The 22,613-nt window shown below is 42.5% G+C and overlaps 1 pseudogene; it reads right to left on the bottom strand.

The window, feature by feature from the left end:
- Window positions 1-680: 680 nt before the first annotated feature.
- LOC129816727 (trace amine-associated receptor 13c-like) lies at window positions 681-1,758 on the bottom strand (annotated as a pseudogene).
- Window positions 1,759-22,613: the final 20,855 nt, after the last annotated feature.

Genomic DNA, 22,613 nt, shown 5'->3' with positions numbered 1-22,613 from the left:
GCAGTGATGTAGTGAGAGTTGTTAACAATTAAAGCATATAGTAGTTATTTATACATTTGAGAATACTTAGCTGACTAACATTTAACAAATGTGAGAGTAATGATTCAACAATGGTAAGCAAACTGTAAATTCCTTACAAATGGTTTATTACTGAATGCTATAATGAAGTGTTTCCCATAATTGCATATTCTTAATTTTGACCATCAACTACTTACACAATACACCATTAACTACACCTTGGGTGTTATCTGATATGATGCCTATTGTACATTTAAATTTGACTACTTGTTGAAGGCACTGTGTACCATTTAAGCCACTAGATGGTGATGTTAAACATACATAATGACTCATGACGTCCTCAGAATGTACTTTTAGAATACTTACATACTATTTATCATTAAATAACATGGAACAACAACACACTTTGGTATTTGGAATATACAACCCAAAAATGTCTTCAAAGTGTTTTATAAAACAATCTTATTCCTTATTTTGCCTTCTCCAATTCATTCCAATCCAATCCAGCCAAATCATTCTCTATCAACACCACATGTATCTATGATGACAACACTGAGATAAGTCCTGTCAGTGTATTGTTACATGAATGAAATACTTACAACAATGGTATTACAAAACTATATGAAACCTGTTTCTCAAACTGGGGAATGAAAACAAAGGAACTATGAACGCCGTAAGATCAGGGTTAAAATATGTTTAGCTGTCACTTTGAACCATGGATAAAAGAAAGCATAAATTATTGGATTGATGAAAGAATTAACAAGTGGCAGAAAACCAAGGATAAATGAAAAATTGTCACTAAAAAAAGACAACTGAAAGAAAGAAGAAAATAGAAATGGAATCCAACAAATGAGATAGGTGAAAACAACAATAGACAGAGTTTTTGCTGCTTTTCTCTCAGACTTATTTGCCTGTACAGTTTTAACACCAGACACACTGGCAGCCTCTTTTGAAAATACCTTTCTGGCCTGTAATCTGGCCACCACAAAGATTTTCATATAAAGTGTTATAATAACAGAGCATGGGACAACCATTGTAAATACAATTTCAACGATATTACCCCATGTTATTCCTTCAAAAATAAAACATTCTGTCAAACACCTATTTGGTACCTGTACATTTACAAAGTTTTTTATAATAGCAGCATCGTATATGATACAACAACACCAGGTAATGGATATACAACACATCAACCTTGTTATTGTTATTTTAGAGTGGTACAATAAGGGATCACACACAGCAACATAGCGGTCAATAGATATCAAGACCAAATTGCCCAGAGATAAAGAAGTACATAAAAAATCTATGTAGATATGAAACACACAGAAATATTCCCCAAAACCCCAGCATGGTTCCATTATTGCTACAGTCGTTACTGGTATCGCAATCAGTCCCACCAGGACATCTGCCACAGCCAGAGAGAGGATGAGCAGGTTGGTTGTAGTGTGGAGCTGCTTGAAGTGAGAGATGGAGATGATCACCAGTACGTTCAAAAATACTGTAACTGCTGAAATCAATGAGAAGAAGATGTACAGTGTTATGTAGATAGATGTCTATAGCAAAGCCTTTCTGCAAGAAGAGTTTCCATCTTGAAAACAGTATTGAACATCTTCATGTTTCTCCATTTGTAATAAAAGGTAAAAATGCTGAGGTCCTTCTCCTGCTTGGTCCTGTGTGTGACCCTGTCAGGTCAGCCTTCTGACAAACTCTGAGCTCTGCCTCTCTATTTATCCCTGAGTTACTGACAGAAACTCCCCTCCCAGGATCTCTCTGCACGCACACACACACACACACACACACACACACACACACACACACACACACACACACACACACACACACACACACACACACACACACACACACACACACACACACACACACACACACACACACACACACACACGCACACGCACACACACACACACACACACACACACACACACACACACACACACCACCACCACAAACAAAACAAGTGATTGGCGGCAACGTCAGAGTTCAGATTGGAACATAATCCACAACCTCAGGAGACATGACGGCACGCCACATGTCAGCTGGCCAGTGTGTAGGAAAGTTGACAGTAAGGAAGGTCATGATATAGCATTAGTTTACGGTGTAAACGCTTATTGTAAATGCATTCAAAATTGTGACATTTCATAGGAACATTCCATAGACTTTAAAAATGTCCATCTGACCTGAATTATTCATACATTACAAAATCAAATCAAAATCAAATTTTATTGGTCACATACACATTTTCAGATGATATTGCGGGTGAAGAGAGATGCTTTGATTCCTACAGTTGCTTCAACAGTGCAGTAGAATCTAACAATTCACAATAATACACACAAATCTAAAAATAAAATAATGGAATTAAGAAATATATAAATATTTGGACAAGCAATGTCTGAGTGTTATTGACCAAAAATACAGTAGAATACAGTATGTACATATTAAATGGGTAAAATAGTATGTACACATTATTAAAGTGACTAGTGTTCAATTTAAAGTGACCAGTAATTCCATGTCTATGTACATAGGGCAGCATCCTCTAAGGTGCAGGGTTGAGTAACCGAATGGTAGTCGGATTGTGATGGGTATTTAACTGTCAGATGGCTTTGAGATAGAAGCTGTTTTTCAGTCTCTCGGTCACAGCTTTGATGCACCTGTACTGAACTCGCCTTCTGGATGATAGCGGGGTAAACAGGCCGTGGCTCGGGTGGTTGATGTCCTTGATGATCTTTTTGGCCTTCCTGTAACATTGGGTACTGTTGGTTTCCTGGAGGGCAGGCAGGTTGCCCCCGGTGATGCGTTGGACCGCACCACCCTCTGGAGAGCCCTAAGTATTTAGACCCTTTACTCAGTAACTTGTTGATGCATCTTTGCCAGCGATTGCAGGGTATGATGCTACAAGCTTGGCACACCTGTATTTGGGGAGTTTGTCACATTCTTCTCTGCAGATCCTCTCAAGCTCTGTCAGGTTGGATAGGGAGCTTCGCTTCACAGCTATTTTCAGGTCTCTCCACAGATGTTCAATCAGGTTCTAGTCTGGGCTCTGGCTGGGCCACTCAAGCACATTCAGAGACTTGTCCCGAAGCCACTCCTGCATTTTCTTGGCTATGTGCTTAGCGTTGTTGTTCTGTTGGAAGGTGAACCTTCGACCCAGTCTGAGATGCTGAGCTCTCTGGAGCAGGTTTTCATCAAGGATCTCTCTGTAGTTTGCTCCGCTCATCTTTCCCTTAATCCTGACTTGTCTCTCAGTCCCTGCCACTGAAAAACATCCCCACAGCATGATGATGCCAGCATCATGCTTCACCGTAGGGATGGTGTCAGGTTTCCTCCAGATATGACGCCTGGCATTCAGGCCAAAGAGTTCAATTTTGGTTTCATCAGACCGGATAATCTTGTTTCTCATGGTCTGAGTGTCCTTTAGGTGCCTTCTGGCAAACTCCAATACTCTTATGTGCCTTTTACTGTGGCGTGGCTTCCATCTAGCCACTCTTTTGTCACACAACACAATACCACAAATGTCTCAAGTTTTAAGGGAGCATGCAAATTGGCATGCTGGCATGCTGAACGGAATAATGTATGTAACCGGTGAGAAATGGCAAGTTAGTACGTGGGGTGCGTGCTAATAGCGTTTCAATCGTTGACGTCACTCGCTCTGAGACCATGAAGTAGTTGTTCCCTTGCTCTGCAAGGGCCACGGCTTTTGTGGAGCGATGGGTAATGGTGTTTCGTGGGTGACTGTCGTTGCTGTGTGCAGAGGGTCCCTGGTTCGAGCCCAGTTAGGGGCGAGGAGAGGGACAGAAGCAAAACTGTTACAAGTACACCAGAGCTGTTGACAGAGAATGTAATGTTCATTTCTCTACCATAATCTGCCTCGGCAGTACGTCCAACCGGCATACTGTGTTACTTTAATAAGATTTTTTGTTAACTTTAGTTTATTTTGTACAATTTTATTTATTTGGAGCAGTGGCTTCTTCCTTGCTGAGTGGCCTTTAGGTTATCTTGATATAGAACTTGTTTTACTGTGGATATAGATACTTTTGTACCTGTTTCCTCCAGCATCTTCACAAGGTCCTTTGCTGTTGTTCTGGGATTGATTTGCACTTTTCGCACCAAAGTACGTTCATCTCTAGGAGACAGAACGTGTCTCCTTCCTGAGCGGTTTGACGGCTGCGTGGTCCCATGGTGTTTATACTTGCGTACTATTGTTTGTACAGATGAACATGGTACCTTCAGGTGTTTGTAAATTGCTCCCAAGGATGAACCAAACTTGTGGAGGATCCAAACATTTTTCTGAGGTCTTGGCTGATTTCTTTTGATTTTCCCATGATGTCAAGCAAAGAGGCACTGAGTTTGAAGTTAGGCCTTGAAATACATCCACAGGTACACCTCCAATTGACTCAAATGATGTCAATTAGCCTATCAGAAGCTTCTAAAGCCATGACATAATTTTCTGGAATTTTCCATGCTGTTTAAAGGCTCAGTCAATTTAGTGTATGTAAACTTCTGACCCACTGAAATTGTGACACAGTGAATTATAAGTGAAATAATCTGTCTGTAAACAATTGTTGAAAAAATTACTTGTCATGCACAAAGTAGATGTCCTAACCGACATGCCAAAACTATAGTTTGTTAACAAGAAATGTGTGGAGTGGTTGAAAAACGAGTTTTAATGACTCCAAACTAAGTGTATGTAAACTTCCGACTTCAACTGTATCTTCTCTGTTCTGCCGGGGCATTGAAAATCCCTCCGGCTCTATAATGTCTGTGTCGTCGTTCAGCCACGACTCTGTGAAACATAGGATATTACAGTTGTTATGTCCCATTGGTAGGATAATCGTAATCGTAGGTGATCCATTTTATTTTCCAATGATTGCATGTTAGCAAGTAGAATTGATGACAATGGGGGATTACTCGCTCACCTACGGATTCTCAAAAGGCAGCCTGATCTGCGTCATCTTTCCCTCCGTCTTTTTTTCACGCAAATGACGTGGATCTGGGCCTGTTCCCGGGAGAGCAGTATATCTTTCTCATCGGACTCGTTAAAGGAAAAAACTTCTTCCAGTCCGTGTTGAGTAATCGCTGTTCTGATGTCCAGAAGTTATTTTCGGTCATAAGAGATGGAAGCAGCAACATTATGTACAAAATAAGTTACAAACAACGCAAAACAATTATCAAAATAGCACAACTGATTACGGGCATGTAAAACATCAGCCATCCTCTTCGGCGCCATTTTTTCTTGAAGACGGTGACTGAGGTGGTATACTCCTCAATGCCATTGGATGAATACCGGAACATTTTCCAGTCTGTGCTAGCAAAACAGTCCTGTAGCGTAGCATTCGCGCCATCTGACCACTTAAGTATTGAGAGAGTCACTTTAAAACTGCATTCGTTTTTGCTTGTTAGCAGGAATCAGGAGGATAGAACTATGGTCAGATGTGCCAAATGGAGGGCAAGGGAGAGCTTTGTATGCGGCTCTGTGTATGGAGTAAAGGTTGTCTAGAGTTTTTTCCCTCTGGTTGCACACATGGCATGCTGGTAGAAATTTGGTAAAACGGATTTAAGTTTGCCTTCATTAAAGTCCCCGGCCACTAGGTGCTATGTTATGAACAAGCATTTTCTTGTTTGCTTATGGCCTTCCGATCGTTGAGTGCGGTCTTAGTGCCAGCATCTGTTTGTGGTGGTAAATAGAAGGCTACAAATAATATAGATGAGAACTCTCTTGGTTAGATAGTGTGGTCTACAGCTTATCATAAGGTACTCTACCTCAGGCGAGCAATACCTCGAGACTTCTTTAATATGTGAAATCACCACCAGCTATTATTTACAAATAGACACACACGCCCGCCCCTCGTCTTACCAGACGTAGCTTCTCTGTCCTGCCGATGCACGGAATACCCAGCCAGCTCTATATTATCTGTGTCGTCGTTCAGCCACAACTCGGTGAAACATAAGATATTACAGTTTTTAATTTCCTGTTAGCAGGATAGTCTAAATCGTGGATCATCAATTTTATTTTCAAGTGATTGAAGGTTGGACAACTGTACGGATGGTGGTGGAAATTTACTCACTCGCCTACGAATTCTCAGAAGGCAGCCCGACCTCCGTCCCCTTCTTCTTCATCTTTTCTTTACGCAAATGCCTGGGGTTTGGGCCTGGTCTAGAGAAAGCAGTATGCCCTTTACGTCGGACTCGTTAAAGGAAAAAGCTTCTTCCAGTCCGTGGTGAGTAATCGCTGTTCTGATGTCCAGAAGCTCTTTTCGGTCATAGGAGACGTTAGTAGTAACATTATGTACAAAATAAGTTAAAAAATAAGTTACAAACAATGCGAAAAAACAAACAAAATAGCACAGTTGGTTAGGAGCCCGTACTGTTCTATAGTGTATTGTCAGAAAACGGACATGGCAGATTCACCGCTACGGATTCCAGGATTAAAGGGAAATGTCACTCAAAAACAAGAATCAAAGTGTCGACGGCTACATCATCATGATGATGATGCAAAATATTGTATGATGCAAAACGCATCACATGATGATTTGGCCGGTGACACTTTGCTTCTTGAAAGTCCAATATATTGAAAAGTTGACATCAGACATGCAAAACATTTTGGGACTGTATCAACAGTGGACCTGTAAAAAATAAGAAAAAACATGTTTTTTGAGTGTCCATTTAAGGACATAATTGCTAACCTCTAGGCCACTCCACACTATTAGCCACAACCCTGGGTCAGTGATGCATCGCACCACGGCCACCCCGGGCTGCAATCGATTTAACACACTGCTGCAATACCCACGTACATGCTCTAAAGAGGTTAACAAAGCCATCTACACAGCCGTCAGCAACGCAGCAAAGGAGTACAGCCTGCAGGTATATGGTACGTGAACAACAACATCAGAATAGTACCAAATGTATGTGTACAGTATGTGTGTGTGTGTGTGTGTGTGTGCGTGCGTGCGTGCGTGCTCATGTATGTTAATATACAGTATGTGTATTTTGTCCCTCCAATCTCGCCCAGGATCTGTGGTTAGGTCCCAGGTCCCAGAAAACTTGAGTGTATTGGTGAACAACCCTGTGTCTCTTACCTGTGAGGCCTCTGGCATCCCTCGTCCTGCTATCACCTGGCTGAAGGATGGAAACACAACAGCGCAGGAGACCGCAGCAGACACTTCAACCTCAACGTACTGAGTATGATCTCTATGACTACTCTCACTACATCACTGTCAGAGTGCTGCCAGGTCAGGGGTCATGCCAGAGCAGCTCTCTCAGATGCTGTTGAGTCTGAATGAATATGTGACAGACAGGCTCAATTCGGTCCTACTGTCTGAAGCAACATTTACATTTTTTTACATTGGATAAAATTAGAGACTCATTCACACTGCGTTCACAACCTCTTAAGCCTTAACTCCACCCATGTCTTTTAGGACTCACATGTGAGGCCATGTGCTAAACAGAGTGAGTAAGGTAGTGTCGTAAACAACCAAATATTTCAAGACTAAAAGTGGTGAAAATAGTGGCAAAAATACACTTTATCTAGTCCTGGGCCTATGAAAGCACTGAAGTTGGAAGGCAGAGTTTTCCGAGTTCCCAGGTCCGACTTCCCAGTTGTTTTGAACGCTGCATAAGCCCAACCTATACTGTCTGTAATAGCTAGCCACCATGCATGAATCTCCACAGGTAGGTCAAGCTAACCGACTACATTCAATGTTAGCTAGCTAGCTAATATTAGGCTATAACTAGCAATGCAAATGGCTTTCTGAGATACGAGTAATATTACTACACAGATCATGGATGTAATGTTATCTAGCAAGCCAGCAATGAAAACAACTTTTTGACAAAATTAGAAACGTATACTAATTGAAAATGTAGCTTGCTAGACTCTTACCCATATATAGTACATGGATGAGTGCAGATAGCATACACTTTTATGGATACCATGGCTGCCCTTAGTTTGAAGATGTAATCCAGAGATAGGTGTTTTATATCCCTCTGCATAGTTGCAATCAAACGCCAGAATGTTCTCCATCTCCTTAGCTATCCTACTCTGCCTCCACCGGGCATCTCGGTCAACTTCTTCAATGACAACAACACTGTTGATTGTCGTTTCTTCCCCATCATTGTCATCAGAAGACTCTACAATGTCTGGTTCAATGAACATGTTTTTACCTAAATCAGGGATTTCCTCATCGTCTGATTAATTTTCAGAATCAGAGAGAGTCAACATGGCATGATCGTTCTCTAGTAACTGGACAGCAGTAGCAACACATTTGCAATTCTTCATGATATCTTTCTAAAAAGCAGAGGTAGAAAAGATGATCTACACATACTGAGAAGCTCGTGTTATAGTCAGAAGCATGCTACATGGTAGACCAATCCAAACTCATCTCTCCGTATATCCAGCCGTCCATTATCTCAGCCAATCATGGCTAGCGGCAAGGTTCCTGACTTTTTCCGTGGCTAAACCAACTAAGCTCAAAAATGTATTTTTTTTCTCGTATTTACAGATAGCATACACTTTTGTTACATGAAAGTTGCTCATACGTTCCAGAAGGCATTTCTGCCCCCCAAAAAACACATTTTGATGAGAATAAATGTTTACGGTCAAATGCCTCTTCTGGGAAGTAGTGACGTGTGACATATGCCTAGTTTCCTGAAATGAGTCACATATAGAGATTTAGTAACACTTTATAATAATACCTTGTAATAAAGCATTTGTAATGGATTAGAACATTGTTTTTTCATCATAAATGTGTCGTTACTGCCACATCTGTAACTGTTAGTAAGCTAGTTATTCACACATGTATTAATAAGTTATAATTAGTAAGCTGGTTATTCACATATTTATTTACCTCTTAAGGATCAGACCATTCAATTTCCTCCTAAAATGACATCAGTCCATCACAACTGTTTCCCACTGACATTTATCGAAAGCGCCTGATAAATTCAGGGCAGCAATATTATTGAGAGCAGTAGCAACATATTTGCGGTTCTCCATGGCTGAAGATATATATTCTGAGAAAAAAAACTGTATTACCAGCAGCTCATTTTATAGACACAAGACCGCAGACCAATCCAAACTAATCTTTCGGCATGTCCAGCCCACTCATTATCTCAGCCTGTCATGGCTTGCGGGAAGGTTGCTTGCTTTCTCTATGGCTAAACCAACTAGGCTCGTAATTTAACCATTTTATTTGTATTTACAGAGGACATACAAGTTTGATATTAAGGCACATGAAAGTTCACATGTTCGAGAAGGAATTTCTGCCAAAAAATGCATTTTGATAAACTACAACAATTTACGTTCAAAAGGCTCTCCTGTGAAGTCGTGACTTGCGACATACGCCTAGTTTCCTGAAATCGGGTCACATTTGTCACGTGCACCTAATACACCAGGTATAGTATATATACAGGTGGTACCGGTACAAAGGTGGTACCGGTACAGAGTTGTGATCATACCACGACATACCCAAATCTAACTGCCTGTAGCTCAGGTAAATAAACAATTTACTAATCCATCATAAATGCTTCATAACAATGTGTTATTATAAAGTACTACCAGTTAGGGTTACAGTATGAAGGTTGTAACATCTTAAAAATCAAACTAATATCTACTTTGAGTAAACAACTTGAAAATCAGCATCCGAAAGGTTTGTTCTCATGAACACCATGGCGTTCTCTGTTTTGCTCTACCACCACAACAAGAGTCATTTGACTCATTTGAAGGTAACCGGTTTAGTATAGAGGTCATTTGTATTTTTTTATAAAGAAATAAAGTATAAATAAAATCTCTATATATATTTTCTGAGCTTTCTTATATAGGACAGACACTTCAAAACCTTATTCCTTATGATTTATTATTTGACTGTCTTTTTTGCCATTTATGAATGTGTTATTCAATGTGTTTCTATGGGCTATAGTAGTAAAGGCCAAATCAAATATATTTTGGAACTGAATTGGAATTGTTTATCTTAAAACAACCCCCCCAACCTCCAAAGGCTGAGACTTTTACTAATTAATGCCCCCCCCCACATTCTGCTAAATGACTAAAATGTGTAGCAGAGGTGAGGTAAGCTCTTGTGATGAGGTGACCCTGCCACAATCAGTGTCACCCTCGGTCCAATAGTACATTTCTTATTGGACTATTGGTTAAGATGTTGGTTTTCCACTTAGGAAACAACAGTTCAGATCCCACTTGTGACAGAGTCATGATTCAGAGGTGGGATTCTTGACCTGTGCAGGGAAGACTAGTTTAGGGGTGAGGGTTGTACTGAGGCTGAGGCCTGGTGGAAGTTGTACTCACACAAATGACAATAGAGCTGTACTTAGGTTCACGTTGAATGTTTATGTTGTATTAGGACCTTATTGGGGCCCTGGAGTAAAGCATTTGTGTGTCTCCAACACCTTTAATTGGTAGAATTCCTTAGAGGTTTGGACGTCAATCACAAGAGCACAGGTTGCGTTTTGCTGTGTGTGTGTGTGTGTGTGTGTGTGTGTGTGTGTGTGTGTGTGTGTGTGTGTGTGTGTGTGTGTGTGTGTGTGTGTGTGTGTGTGTGTGTGTGTGTGTGTGTGTGTGTGTGTGTGTGTGTGTGTGTGTGTGTGTGTGTGTGTGTGTGTGTGTGTGTGTTCTTGTCTTACCACTTTAATTGGTAGAGTGACGTGTCATTATTACAGAGCCTTGCAGGTCAGTGCTAACAGGTCCCTCTGGAACCTGAGACAACAACAAACTATACAAACAATATGATTGGGCAGAATACTGCAGGGTGATGTCTGGCAAATAGTATGTGTCCCAATGATGTAACTGTCTCCCTCAACTTGAATCATTGTTTCATAATTCAGTTCAGATGGACATTTGTACAAGTCTATGGAATGTTCCTATGGTATGCCATTAGCACATATTGCATAAAGATATGCCATCTTAGCAACTGCAATGGCCAAATGACATATGCTGTGATGTTGTCCTGTTGTTTCGCAAGGCCATCCTTCCAAATCGTATTTCGTTGTCTTGACTATTGGAAGTCTAAAGAACTTCAGTATGAGATGTTGTGTTTGTGGCAGGGCTGGCATCTAACACTCACCATTAGCTTCTTATCTTAATAAAGGCCACTATGGAAAACGCTGTGGTAGTTTGTGCATGCAAAACACCATGTTTACCATTACAGCAAGAGTGAAGGAAAAGCAGCCAACAAGTTCTCAGCATATGTGGTAATTAAGAGAACTTTGGCAGTATGCCGGTTGGACGTACTGCCAAATTCTCTAAAATGACTTTGGAGGCAGCTTATGGTAGAGAAATTAACATTACATTCTCTGTCAACAGCTCTGGTGTAATTTCTTGTGGTCAGCATGCCAGCATTGCAATTTGACTGCTCCCTTAAAACTTGAGACATCTGTGGCATCGTGTTGTGTGACAAACTGCATTTTTTAGAGTGGCCTTTTATTGTACCCTGCACAAGTTGCACCTGTGCAAGGATCATGCTGTTTAATCAGCGTCTTGACATGTCAAACCTGTCAGGCACGATAGACAATGGGGACATGCTCACTATCAGGGATTTAAACAAATTTGTGTACAACATTTTTGATGAATATTTTTGTGAGTTTGGAATAACCGCAGACCACGTGTAACCACGTCAGCCCAGGTACTCCACATCGGCTTCTTCACCTGTGGGATCATGCAAAGGAGATGTTTTGCACTGCATGAGGCAAATGGTGGTCACACAAGACACTGACTGGTTTTCTGATCCACGTCCCTACTTTGTTTTTCAAGGTACACTACATGACCAAAAGCATGTGGACACTTGCTCGTTGAACATCTCATTCCAAAATCATGGGCATTAATATGGAGTTGGTCCGCTCTTTGCTGTTATAACAGTCCTCACTCTTCTGGGAAGGCTTTCCACTAGATGTTGGAACATTGCTGCGGGGACTTTGGTTCCATTCAGCCACAGGAGCGTTTGTGAAGTCGTCCATTGGTTTTGGCCGATTAGGAGGTGCTCGATGGGGTATGCTGCAGTGTTAAGATTTCCCTTCACTGGAGCTAAGGGGCCTAGCTCAAAAATGTCAGCAACGGTTGAGGCTGAAATAGCCAGATCCACTCATTTGAAGGCATGTCCCCATACTTTTGTATATGTAGTCTATCTGTGACCAAGAGATGCATATCTGTATTCCCAATCATGTGAAATCCATAGGTTAGGGACGAACAAATGTACTAAAATTTACTGATTTCCTAATATGACTGTGACTCAGTAAACTCATGCATTTATATGTTTCTTCAGTATAGAATAAGTCAAGTCATTCCTCTGTAACAGATTGTGAATTATATTGCCGTCCTCTGGCCTCTGCACACACTGAAAGCAATCCCTGTCCTCTGTTTCACTCTGCAGGAAAACACTTTAAGAAATGTGGTTCTTTACTCCAGCACTTTGGATATGAGATCAAATGATTAAATATAGAATGTCACCTTTTATTTGAGGATATTTTCATACGTACAGTGCATTCGGAAAGTATTCAGACTTTGTAACTATTTTGTGACTATTTTCACATTTTGTTACGAAACAACCTTATTCTAAAATGTATTAAATACTTTTTTTCTGTCATCAATCTACACAATACCACATTAACAGGTTTTTAGAATTTTTAGCAAATGTATTAAAAATAAAAACAGAAATACCTTATTTACATAAGTATTCAGACCCTTTGCTGTGAGACATGAAATTGAGCTAAGGTGCATCCTGTTTACATTGATCATCCTTGGGATGTTTCCACAACTTGAATGGAGTCCACCTGTGGTAGATTCAGTTGATTGGACATGATTTGGAAAGGCACACTCCTGTCTATTTAAAAGGTCCCACAGTTGACAGTGCATTTCAGACCAGAAACAAAGCCATGAGATCGAAGAAATTTTAGATCTCCGAGACAGGATTGTGTCGTGGCACCGTTCTGGGGAAGGGTACCAAAAAATGGCTGCAAGATTATAGGTTCCTAAGAGCACAGTGGTCTCCATAATCCTTAAATGGAAGACGTTTTAAACCACCAAGACTCTTCCTATAGCTGGCCGCCCGGCCAAACTGAGCAATCTGGTAGAAGGGCCTTGGTCATGGATGTTCACTCTGAGAGAGCTCCAGAGTTACTCTAGGGAGATGGGAGAACCTTCCAGAAGGACAAACATCTCCATATTGTAGAGTGGCCAGATGGAAGCCATGCCAGAGTAAAAAGCACATAACAGCCTTGGAGTTTGCAAGGAGGCACCTAAAGGACTCTCAGACCATGAGAAACAAGATTCTCTGATCTGACGAAACCAAGATTGAACTCTTTGGCCCGAATGCCAAACTTCACGTCTGGAAGAAACCTGGCACCATCACTACTGTGAAGCATGGTGGTGGCAGCATCATGCTGTGGGGATGTTTTCATTGGCAGGGACGGAGAGACTAGTCAGGATTAAGGGAAAGATGAACGGAGCAAAGTACAGAGAGATCCTTGATTAAAACCTGCTCCAGAGAGCTCAGGATCTCAGACTGGGTTGAAGGTTCACCTTCCAACAGAACAACGACCGTAAGCACACAGACAAGACAATGGAGGAGTGGCTTCGGGACAAGTCTCTGAAAGTGCTTGAGTGGCCCAGCCAGAGCCCGGACTAGAATCTGATGGAACGTCTGTGGAGAGACCTGAAAATAGCTGTTACAGCGACTCTCCCCATCCAATCTGACAGAGCTTGAGAGGATCTGCAGAGAAGAATGGGAGAAACTCCCCAAATACCCTGTAATCGCTGGCAATGATGCTTCAACGAGATACAGAATAAAGGGTCTGAATACTTAGAGGTCTCCAGAAGGTGGTGCGGTCTGCCCAACGCATCACCGGGGGCACACTGGCTGCCCTCCAGGACACCTACAGTACCCAATGTCACAGAAAGGCCAAAAAGATCATTAAGGACATCATCCACCTGAGCCACGGCCTGTTCACCCCGCTATCATCCAGAAGGCGAGGTCAGTACAGGTGCATCAAAGCTGGGACAGAGAGACTGAAAAACAGCTTCTATCTCAAGGCCATCAGACTGTTAAATACCCATCACCAGCCGACTACCACCCGGTTACTCAACCCTGCACATTAGAGGATGTTGCCCTACAGTCTGTACATAGTCATGGAATCACTGGTCACTTTAATAATGGAACACTAGTCACTTTAATAATGTTTACATACTGCTTTACTCATCTCATATGTATATACTGTATTTTACTGTATTTTTTTGTCAGTACCACTCAGACATTGCTTGTCCTAAAATATACATATTTTTTAATTCCATTATTTTACTTTTATATTTGTGTGTATTGTTGTGAATAGTTAGATACTTCTGCACTGTTGGAGCTAGGAACAAAAGCAGTTCACTACACCCGCAATAACATCTGCTAAATATGTTTATGGGACCAATAAAATTAGATTTTGATTTGATTTTGAAGTGTATTCAAGGTAGTAACCTTTGAAACGTAATGTTCAGTTAATTTATGTATTTGGATATTGGTTCCCTGACCCTGTAAGCAGTCTATAAACTGCTCTTAGTCTGGGCCACTCTGACATTGCTCATCCATATATTCTTAATTCCATTCCTTTACTTAGATTTGTGTGTATTAGGTATTTGTTGTGAAATTGTTAGATATTACTTGTTAGATATTGCTGTACTGTCAGAACTAGATGCACAAGCATTTCGCTACACCTGCAATAACATCTGCTAAACACCTGTATGTGACCAATACAATTTGATTTGATCTCATTTCTAATGAGTGACTGCAATCCACACTTTAGTTTTGGTAGTCACTGCCAACAAACACGAATGTTAACATTTTCAGACAAACACATTACTTTCTCCAGCACACTGCCACAACAGTGTGATTCTAAGAGAGCATATTACATCAGCAAAAGGCAACCTGTGCTCTGTGAATAAGGTCTAAAACTAAGGAATTCCACCAATTAAAGGTGTTACTCCAGGAACCTAATAAGGCCCTAATACAGCATAAACATTGAAAGTGAACCTGAGTAAAGCTTTATTGTCATTTGTGTGAGTACAACTTCCATTAGGCCTCAGCCTCAGTACAACCCTCACCCCTAAACTAGTCTTCCCTGCACAGGTCAAGAATCCCACCTCTGAATCATGACTCTGTCACAGGTGGGATCTCAACCGTGGGATCCTGATTGGAAAACCAACATCTTAACCAATAGTCCAAGAGGAAAGTACTTCTTCGACTGAGGGTGACACTGATTTAGAGGTACCAGGCAGAGCTACCTCAACATGAGAGCATGAGTCTGACTCACCTCTTCTACACTTTTTCTATTTTAGTCATTTCACTTTGTCTGCATGTTGAACGAGTGGATTACTGAAATCGATGGCGCCAACTAAACAGACTTTTTGGGATATAAAGAAGGATTTTATCAAACAAAACGACCATTCATGTTGTATCTGGGACCCTTGGGATTGCAAACAGAGGACGATCTTCAAAAGTAAGTGATTTATTTAATTGTTATTTTTGATTTGGTGAAGCCTGTGCTGGACGAAAAATATGTTGATGTGGGGCGCCGTCCTCAGACAATCGCATGGTATGTTTTCGCCGTAAAGCCTATTGTAAATCGGACAACGCAGTTAGATTAACCAAAATGTAAGTTTTTAAATGACATAAGATACTTGTATGTTCATGAATGTTTAATATTATGATTATTTATTTGAATTGCGCTCCCTCCAATTTCACCGGATGTTGTCGGCTGGTGTCCCGCTAGCATTGGATGGGTGCTCTATTGGCAGAGTCACTCAGACCACGTATCCCATTAACCTGAGAGTGTCGGGTAATCACAGTGAGTTTATGTAGTTCCTGCCCGTCGAATCCCCTCATGCACCCGTGGTTTTGGGGTTTTCCAGGCTCCAAAGGGACAATCTATTGATTGACTGGGCTACTAGTTCTATCCTGGGTTGGAGCCTGTTTTGCATGGGCATTGCCTGAAGTCGGGGCTGCCTGCCCCGAAATGTCTTCCTGCGGGCTTGGGAAAAGCCCCGGACCTCTCTGCCGTTCCCGCGGAGTACCAGGACCTTTTCAGCAAGGAGGTTTTCAGCAAGGCCCGTGCTACAGCTCTTCATCTGCATCGGTCCTATGACTACGCCATCGACCTTCTCCCGAGCACTCATCACCTGGGGGGTAGCTTTATTCCCTGTCAGACTCAGATGTGAAGGCGATGGAGACGTATATTGAGCACTCCCTGGCTGCAGGGGGTATCAGTCCTTCTGCCTCTCCTGCCGGCGCAGGGTTCTTTTTTGTTGAGGACAAAACCCTGCGTCCATGTATCGACTACCGGGGCCTGATTGACATCAAGGTTAAAAAACGTTACCCTCTTCCACTCATCGCCTCGGCTTCGAGCCTCTCCAGGAGGCTACCATCTGCTCCAAGTTAGACATCCGGAACGCCTACCATCTGGTACGGATCTGGGAAGGGGATGAGTTGAAGACCGCTTTTAACACAGCTAGGGGCACTACGAATACCTGGTGATGCCATTTGGACTGTCCATCGCTCCTGTTGTGTTCCAGGCCCTGGTAAACAACATTCTCCGGGACATGTTGAACCGGTTCGTATTCGTCTACCTTGATGACATCCCCATGTTTTCCTACTCTGCTCAAGAACATGTCCTCCATGTCAGACAAGTTCTCCAGCATCTTCTGGAGAACCAGCTGTAAGTCAAAGCAGAATTTTTTTAATTCCCTCGCTCCACCATCTCCTTCCTGGGGTACATATTAGCTGCAGGCAACATCAGGATGGATCCTGTAAAGGTGAGAGCGGTGGTGGATTGGCTGCAACCCAACTCCAAAGTTCAGCTGCAATGCTTCCTAGGGTTTGACAATTTCTTTCTCCTGTTCATCCGGGGCTACAGCACCCGGGCTTCCCCCCTGTCACCACTCACCTTTCCCAATTTTCTGTTTACGTGGTCTCCAGCTGCAGACCAGGCGTTCTTGTACCTCAAACACCAATTAACTTCTTCCCCCGTCCTAATCCATCCAGATCCGTATTGGCAGTTTGTGGGGGAGGACAACGCTTCAGACGTCAGAGTGGTGGCTGTCCTGTCCAAGTGTTTGGCCAAAGAACAAAACTGCATCCTTTTGCTTTCCTCTCCCATCGTATCAACCTCACACGAAGTCTAAAATGTCATGGTATGCTGTAGTGTTAAGATTTCCTTTCACTGGAAATAAGGGTTCTAGATCAAAACCATTAAAAACTGCCAGATACCAGTATTCCTCCCACACCAAACTTTACAGTTGGCACTATGCATTTGGGCAGGTAGCGTTCTCATGTAATCTGCCAAAACTAGACTCGTGAAGTGTGATTAATCACTCCAGAGACACTTTTTTCACTGCTCCAGAGCCCAATGGCGGTGTGCTTTACACCACACGATCCGACACTTGGCACTGCGCATGGTGATCTTAGGCTTGTCTGCAGCTGTACGGCCATGGAAACCCATTTCATGAAGCTCCTGATGAACAGTTATTGTGCTGACGTTGCTTCCAGAGGCAGTTTGGAACTCGGTAGTGAGTGTTGCAACCAACGACAGAGGATTTTTAATCGCTACGCGCTGCAGCACTCGGCCTTCACGTTCTGTGAGCTTGTGTGGCCTACCACTTAGCGGCTGAGACATTGTTACTCTTAGATGTTTCCATTTAACAATAACAGCACTTACAGTTGAACAGGGCAGCTCTAGCAGGGCAGAAATTTGACGAACTGACTTATTGGAAAGGTGGCATCCTATGACGGTGCCAGGTTGAAAGTCACCGAGCTCTTCAGTAAACGAATTCTACTGCCAATGTTTGTCTATGGAAATTGCATGGTTTTGTGCTCGAGTTTATACAACTGTCAGTAACGGGTGTGGCTGAAATAGCCAAATCCACTTTTTGAAGGGGTGTCCCCATACTTTTGCGTATATAGTGTATCTTTGACCAACATATGCATATTTGTATTCCCAATCATGTGAAATCCATAGATTAAGGACAAATTAATTAATTTCAATAGACTGATTTCCTTATGACTTTAACTCAGTAAAATCTTGCGTTTATATTTTTGTTCTGTATAGAATAAGTCAAGTTATCCCTCTGTCACAGATTGTGAATTATACTGCCTTCCTCTGGTCACTGTATATACTGAAAGTAATCCCTGTCCTCTGTTTCACTCTGCAGGAAAAAGTTTTACAAAATCTAGCTCTTCACTCCAGCACTTTGGATATAAGATGAAATGTTTAATATGAGGCGACATTATAGAATGTCACCTTTAATTTTAGGGTATTTTCATACATACAGTGCATTCAGAAAGTATTCATACCCCTTTACTTTTTCCACATTTTGTTACGTTACAGCCATACAGTATTACAGTATTCAATTATTTGTTTTTATCATCAGTCTACACACATTTTGCAAATGTATTAAAAATAAAAACCGAATACCTTATATATATAAATATTCAGACCCTTTGCTATGAGACTCAAAATTGAGCTCAGGTGCATCCTGTTTCCATTGATCATCCTTGATGTTTCTATAACTTGATTGAAGTCCACCTGTGGTAGAATCAATTGATTGGACATGATTTGGAAAGGCACACACCTGTCTATATAAGGTCCCACTGTTGAAATTGCATGTCAGGGCAGAAACCAAGTCATGAGGTTGAAGGAATTGTTCCTAGAGCTCCTAGACAGGATTGTGTCGAGGCACCGATCTGGGGAAGGGTATCAAAAAATGTCTGCAACATTATAGGTTCCCAAGAGCACAGTGGTCTCCATCATTCTAAAATGGAACACGTTTTAAACCACCAAGACTCTTCCTATAGCTGGCTGCCCGGCCAAACTGAGCAATCTGGGAGAAGAGCCTTGGTCAGGGAGGTGACCAAGAACATGCTGGTCACTCTGAGAGAGCTCCACAGTTCCTCTGTGGAGATGGGAGAACCTTCCAGAAGTACAACCATCTTTGCAGCACTCCAACAATCAGGCCTTTATTGTAGAGTGAGTGGTCAGACAGAAGCCACACGTCAATTAAAGACACATAAAAGCCTTGAAGTTTGCCAAAAAAGCACCTCAGACCATGAGAAACAAGATTATCTGGTCAGATAAAACAAAGATTGAACTCTTTGGTCTGAATGTCAAGTGTCACGTTTGGACGAAACCTAGCACCATGCTGTGGTGAAGCATGGTGGTAGCAGCATCAGGCTGTGGGGATGTTTTTCAGTGGCAGGGACTGGGAGACTAGTCAGGATCGAGGGGAAGATGAACGGAGCAAGGTACAGAGAGATCCTTGATGATAACCTGCTCTAGAGCCCTCAGGACCTCAGAATGGGATGAATGCTCACCTTCCATTTTGACAATGACCCTAAACACACAGCCAAGACAATGCAGGAGTGACTTCTGGAAAAGTCTCTGAAAGTCCTTAAGTGGCCCAGCCAGAGCCCGGACTTAAACCTGATCGAACATATCTGGAGAGACCTGAAAATAGCAGGTGTGCCAATATTGTAGCGTCATATCCTGTAATTGCTGCTAAAGGTGCTTCAAAAAGGTACTGAGTAAAGAGTCTGAATACTTATGTAAATGTAAGTCTGAAATGTTTAATACATTTACAAACAAAATAAAACCTGTTTTTCTTTGTCATATTAGTAGTTAATGTTACTCTTCAGTGACACAGACCACAAAAATAGGTTTATTCAAAGAAGACAAATCATAGGTTTTATAGATGTTATGCTGAGAGGTAGTTGATCATTCTCCCCTGTCCTCAGTGAATCTCTCCACAGAACAAAGAGACAGGATATAGTTTTATAACCCAACCCCAGCCTGTGGTTGACCAATTAGAATTCCTTGCAATAAAACTGGGCCAAACGCCAAATAACAAGTATCATGTTTCAGGCTCAATGTCTAGACAAATTCCTCCCATGTCTCTGACTCATTGATCATTAATTCCCTATTCCAGAAAAAACACTATTTCCATTGACCGTTAATTCCTTATGGACCGTTAGTCCTCTGCGTTGTGTATTATCTTAAAACATTCTAACATTTGTAATGAACACGAAGGGAGACAGAGAGCTGGTTTCAAGTGCAGGGATTAGTAGGTGTTTATTGTAAAGGATCACTGTTAGATGGAGCGGCACAGGGGAACCAAAGAGCAGACTCATACGAGGAAACTGGATGAATAAACCAAAGTAATTATTGCCAAACAGGGAGAGATGGAGTGCAGGCCAGAGGAAGCTTGGGTGGGTTGTAAGAAACCAGATGTGGAGGCTGGGGTTGGAGTGAGCTGGGTTGGGACAGGGTAAAGAGGTCCGGAGGGAAACCCAAGGCAGTGATGGTGAGCTGAATCCAGAACAGGGTAGCAGGGTGGTGAGATGTGGAACAGGAAACAGGGACCAGAGTCAGAGCTGCGAAACTGCAGTGGAGAGGATAAATAGCGTCAGGCAGGGAAACAAACACAGCAGGGTAACAGGATCTTGAATAACAATAAATAGCTAGAAGCAGGACTGAGCAGAGATTACGATCTGGCAGAGTGGAAGTGGCAGGACTGAGTTTTTGTAGAGGTCTTGATTATGGAATGGGTTGCAGCTGGTGGTGATCTGCTCTGACTCCAGCACACCTGTCTCCAACCACACAATCGCACAGAGAGGGAGAGGGAGAGAGAGAGAGTGCACTGGGGAAGTGGCTGCAGGTCAAGAAGACACCAAATGAACACACGAGGGCGTAGCAGGAGCAGATGTGACAACCACAGGAGGAGGCATGTAGCTGGGTCCAGGGGCAGACAGAAGGTCATACACAGGGGGTCCAAAAAGTCATCAGTACAGGCAGGGAAAAGGCTAGTAACATCGTCCGGGAGATTAGGCTAAAGTACAGGTAGGGAATAGGCAAAAGGCATCATTAGTGAGGAAGTCAAAAAACTATCTTATGCGGGAGGAGTAAATTACATGAAAACCAGCGATTCGAAAAGACGTGTGTCACAAAACCTCAATGATGGGGTGCAAAGAACTGAACTAAATAGGTGTGATCATGACATACAGATCTGTGAACAGGTGATCAGAATTCAGGTGATTGGGATCTGGAGAGTGAGCGTTCAGGGGATCTACGTGTTTGAGAGTGTGAGTTGGAAGCAGACGTTACAACAGTCATTATGGGGTATTGTGCGTAGATTGATTAGGGGTGAATAAAACAATGCAACACATTTTAGAATAGGGCTGTAACGTAAGAAAATGTAGAAAAAGTCAAGGGATCTGAATCATTTCTGAATGCACTTTCTGTTTTACTGTTTAGAAATAAAAACACCTTATGTATCTAGTCCCCCCATTTGAAGAATTCATAAGTATTTGAACAACTTCGGCAATCATTCCTCTCCATGGAGTTGAGGCGGTGGGAGAAGAAGGATGCAGCTTAAGGTCCCGGGCAGAACATTGGGACAGAACCCCCACTCCGACATCTGAAGCATTGGCCTCCACCACGAAGTGACGGGAAGGGTCCGGATGAACCAGGATCGGAGCCGTGGTGAAGCGATGTTTAAGGTCCCGGAATGCCCGGTCAGTGGCCGTGGATCATGTGAATGGAACCTTGGTAGAGGTGAGGGCAGACAGGGGGAGGCCAGGGTGCTGTAACCCCGGATAAAGCAGCAATAAAAGTTGGCAACTTCAGGATGCGTTGCAGCTGCACCCTGGACGTAGGCTTAGGCCAGTCCACCACCGCTTTCACCTTCTCGGGGTCTATCTGGACACTCCCAACAGAGATGATGTAGCTCAGTAAAGGAATGGTGGAGCAATGGAACTCGCACGTTTCCTCCTTGACAAACAACTAGTTCTCCAGAAGGCGCTGGAGAACCTGTCGGACATGGAGCACGTGTTCCTCGCGGGAGAAGATGAGGATGTCATCAATGTAGACGAAGACGAAGCGGTTCAGCATGTCGCGGAGAACATCGTTCAACAGAGCCTGGAACACAGCAGGGGCATTGGCGAGGCCAAATGGCATGACCAGATATTTGTTGTGGCCGCTGGCTGGGTTGAAGGCGGTCTTCCACTCATCCCCCTCGTATCTGCAGCAGGCCGCAGGGTCTTATCCTTGATGATAAAACGATGGTGCCGACAGAGAAAGTCGCCTCGCTTCAGGTCCTGAGAAAACTATGCAGTTATTTGTTTTGTAATGTGTTATTTCTTACATTGTTAGCCCAGAAAATCTCAAGTGTTATTACATACAGCCGGGAAGAATTATTGGATCTAAAAGCTATGTCAACTTACCATAATTATGACCAGGAATACGTCTTTCCTGAAACAGATCCTTTAATCGGACCACCACCCTGGACATGCGATCTTATCCCAGAGGCCGACCCAAAACAACGTGGTCGCTGCAAATTTGGCTGGACATCTAAAACACTCAAACTTTACAGATGCACGGCCATCGCTCATCCATATATTTATATGTACATACTCTTATTCATCCCTGCAAATTTGTGTGTATCAGGTAGTTGTTGTTAATTTGTTGTTATATATTACTGCATAGTCGAAACTAGAAGCACAAGCATTTCGCTACACTTGCATTAACATCTGCTAACCATGTATGTGACCAATACA

Source organism: Salvelinus fontinalis, chromosome 19 (assembly GCF_029448725.1).
Source record: "Salvelinus fontinalis isolate EN_2023a chromosome 19, ASM2944872v1, whole genome shotgun sequence".
NCBI classification, from domain to species: Eukaryota; Metazoa; Chordata; class Actinopteri; order Salmoniformes; family Salmonidae; genus Salvelinus; species Salvelinus fontinalis.
Note: the sequence above shows the minus strand (reverse complement) of the source record. Positions and strands in the feature narration are given on the sequence as shown.